This window comes from Frankliniella occidentalis, unplaced genomic scaffold (assembly GCF_000697945.3).
Source record: "Frankliniella occidentalis isolate FOCC.00 unplaced genomic scaffold, Focc_3.1 Scaffold92, whole genome shotgun sequence".
NCBI classification, from domain to species: Eukaryota; Metazoa; Arthropoda; class Insecta; order Thysanoptera; family Thripidae; genus Frankliniella; species Frankliniella occidentalis.
Window position 1 is genome coordinate 442,301 of NW_026267221.1, and position 3,750 is coordinate 446,050.

Sequence of the window (3,750 nt, forward strand, 5' to 3'; positions counted from 1 at the left end):
ATCTTACATTATGAATATTCATACCTCGCTCTCTGTGTCATGACCTGGACAGAGTGCGGCGCGGATATCCGATGCGAGACCGACGGGACTGTGTCGCCGAGTAAAAAACAAAGTATCTAGCTATTTTTTCTGAGGGTGTCCTTGTTGACGTCGACGTCGTTATATTGTGCTTACCTTTCGGTGCTGTGATATTTCCGGGCCTGGATTTTTGAAAACCTCAAATGAAGCATTATATGCGTGGGAGTTTGCGCGTGGGCATGGAGTGTGCTCAGCGAACGACTTCCGTCGGTGGCTGCCCGTGCCGTCTCGTCCAGCCCGGCTCGGCTCCAGTGGCCCCAGCCGAGGCTCCAGCCGCTCAGAGCTCAGGCGTTGTCCATCGAAAGGTGCAATCACGCGGTCATAACGGGCTCAGAATTTGCAGACGATGACTTCGCTCTGACGTCACTGTCCGCTTCTTTCCCCGTGACGCAATATGTGGCTTGCGCTAACTGAATGGCTAGAACACCAGATATATATGTCCCACAACTCTAGGCACTTTACTGTTCGACCAAATTCGCGACGTAGCTCGGACGGTCGGCTTACCGACTAATTCCGATTGCGTACTTGCAGTGGTACATAGGCTGTGGCCTCTTACGCACTACGGGACTGTAACTGGTCCTGTTTGGTAGACCCAATCTTAACGGAGTCGTGCTAGAGTGTTCTGATAGATGCTTTTCAGGGCTAAAATTGATATTGAATGCCACCTTCCCTCGTTAAAAAATGCACCTTGAAACTCCCATGATTGAATGTCCTGGATGGTAAGCTGTACACCTTGGGTCAGAAACTTTCTGAATATTTCCATCACTTAAGCTTTTTTTTGTTTTATTAAACTCTGTCCTCGGTATTGACGGACCTTCAGCAGCTGCATCGTTCAGGTTGCGTTAAAGTTAGCTTACCTGACCTCCCTTTTAATACCCGGACGTCCTCTGCTGAGCGGCGGTGCCAACCGACGTGCTCCTCACACCAGAGACCGGGTAGCAAGTAGATCGGTGTCCTAGCTGCATGGAGGCAGCTTCTATCCCCTCGATACAAGTGTGTCCAAATTAATCGGGCTCGCCATAAAATGAAAGTAAAATGTCTGGAGGCCTGTCGTGGCACGTGTCCCGGCGCGTCATTCTAACACCGGAAGTCCACTTCCCATCCTGATCAGCTGATCGGTCGTGGGCCCGTGGCCCGACCCGAACAACGACGTAACTTCCGAGCAGAATCCGCGCAGTTGCGGGCGTTCCCTGGCACCGCCACCGCCGCCAGGCCCTGCGGTAATCATAGGTTTCATTCAAAAAATTCCAAGTGGTGGCGAACGGCGTTCAATAGCTCTGCTCCGTCTCCAAGAGACATGTATCAGATCGGGAGGGAGTGCAATGCCGCCTATTCCTTGCAAACCAGAAGCTGGAATTGTTACGTCAGGAGCTGCTGGCCCAAGGCAGACCGAGCCGAGTCGGAGCCGAGTGGGAGCCGAGTCGGGGCCGGGCCCGGTCGAGCCCGGCGCCGCCGCACCCTGCCAGGGCTGAGTTCTACTCGCCGACCCTGTTCCTGAATTTAAATCGACCATCTTCGCGAGGCCCGCGTCATTCTGTGGCCACTTCGTGTAGACGCTCAGAGAATAAGCACGAAGATTTAATGTTTTAAGTGATGTTTGTTTAACAGTTGCACTGACAAGAAATAATTTTATATGTTTCATGAGAGAGTTCAATATTTGGTTTCCATACTGTGTTTAAGATTTGGCCAGTATTCCCCACACGGTGCGCTGCACTTAAGCGTGCAACCAGCCACGCGGCAAACAAGCGGACCCGGCATGCCAATGACAGTCTGAAAACAAAACACGTCTCTGTTCAAAGTAAATATTATAAGGATTACCCAGAAAACAGTGTTCACTGCTGAATTATCAACATCCATTGATGATCACTGATTTATTAGTGTACATATGACCTTCAAACTGATAAATCATCGCTTATTATGATCACGTTAAGGTAATTTGGTAACATTTCCTTTGATCCAAGAAAAAGGATGAAATTCCCAGTTTCCTCGTAAAAATATCGTAGCCAGCAAGCCAGCTACCATGCCGGTGTGATCCTCAATAATTGCTTGATAATTTAGCAATACACTATTCATTTATCACGGTAGAGGTTCCTCAATATTGGCGTGATCTTATACTGACCCCAAAATACTCTTGGGAATGCCTTTTATTGTACCAGATCGTAGAGTGAAAGCACGCACAATCTGCAAAATTACGAGGAGTACTGGCTGATGACAAACATTTTCCACTGTCAAATAATCAATATGAGATGAAATCAATGTGTGTCTACTGGAAAGCTTCTGCCTTTCGTCCTCGGAGTCACATTTAACAGTTTAGCAGCGTCGCTGAATGGCGGACGATAATCGTCGCGAGGCTCGTTTCATAAGGTCGGCGGATCGAATCCCCTGCGTCGAGACAAAAAGAAGCGCGACGCGTCATTTAGGCAGAAAGGTGACGCTGATCGCCACGACCGAGCATAAACGACTGATGCGACGGACCCCCCTCTTCCCACGCCCCTCCAGAGGTCCACGCCCAGCGGAGCCCAGCGTGTGACGCATGCCAAACGGAGCCAAGCGGAGCCAAGCGGGGTGGCCTTGGTGACCTCCTTTGGGGCCCGGCTGTGGTGGATGCGCCGCTGCACCGTGCCGAACACGTTCTCAGCAAACTTAACTGCGACGTGTACCGACGTTTGGGATAATGCAGAAAGGGGGTAAAGAAAAGCCTTTGTACAGCATTGAGGAATGTCAGCTGTCATAAGTTCATGATTTAACGTGAACATTTGTGACATGACAATCCTGAAACTAAAGAACGAAAAATGTGAGGAGGACAAACGCTCGAAAAGGCGTGCTTTCTTCCTACCGCTGTGTGAAGTCTGTGTTCGAGCCATGGCGCTCCCCCCTCCACCCTCTCCACACGAAGAGGAAGGGCAAACCTATTGAACGAGACCCTGGTGGCTATGCCCATGGCCCACTCTCTACTTAGTGATTATAGTATTCTAGTTTCGGGGTACAAATGAAATTTTTGTTTCGGTTTTACTCCTTCAAACGAACCAAACGTCAAACAAGTCCACTAAATTCTTACTCACAAAAATATATTATTCAGAGGGGTTTGAATGTAAAAGTCGTTCAAAGATCCGGGACTCATCCGTAGCCTACTTAAAAACGTTTAAAACGAAGTGAATGCAAACATGTTTCTTTTTGTCTGAGAAATCACACTTGCACCGTAAAATACATACGTGCTCGTGGATGTACAACATAGTTATTAGCAATTTACTTTTCACAAAATATGATGTTCACGTACAACATTGTATTGTTGTTCATCAATGGATTTCAAAGTGCTTATAAATATACAATGTTTGAATTGCAAATGTTCGACGCCTTCCGTCGAAAATTTCCTGTTCCCTGCGTACAAAAGTTTCTCACAGTGAGCTCCTCCAGATTTGAATGTCTACCCGAGTACGACCTTCTGCACGTCTGCTGCGTATTTTGCTAGGTGCTTTTGACGACGGCTGGTGACAAGCACATCGCTTACGTTTACCAGTGGAGAGTGTACGGCACGGGAGGAGCCTGGATCAGGGCGACTTTGAGCGACCTTGTTTCCCGCTAGAGATGGCCCCCTTCCCTCGCCCTGAGCCGGCTCACCGGGCCAGGCTGCCTGCCTGCGGGACCGGCAGCTTGGCGCCTCCGCTGCGCGCC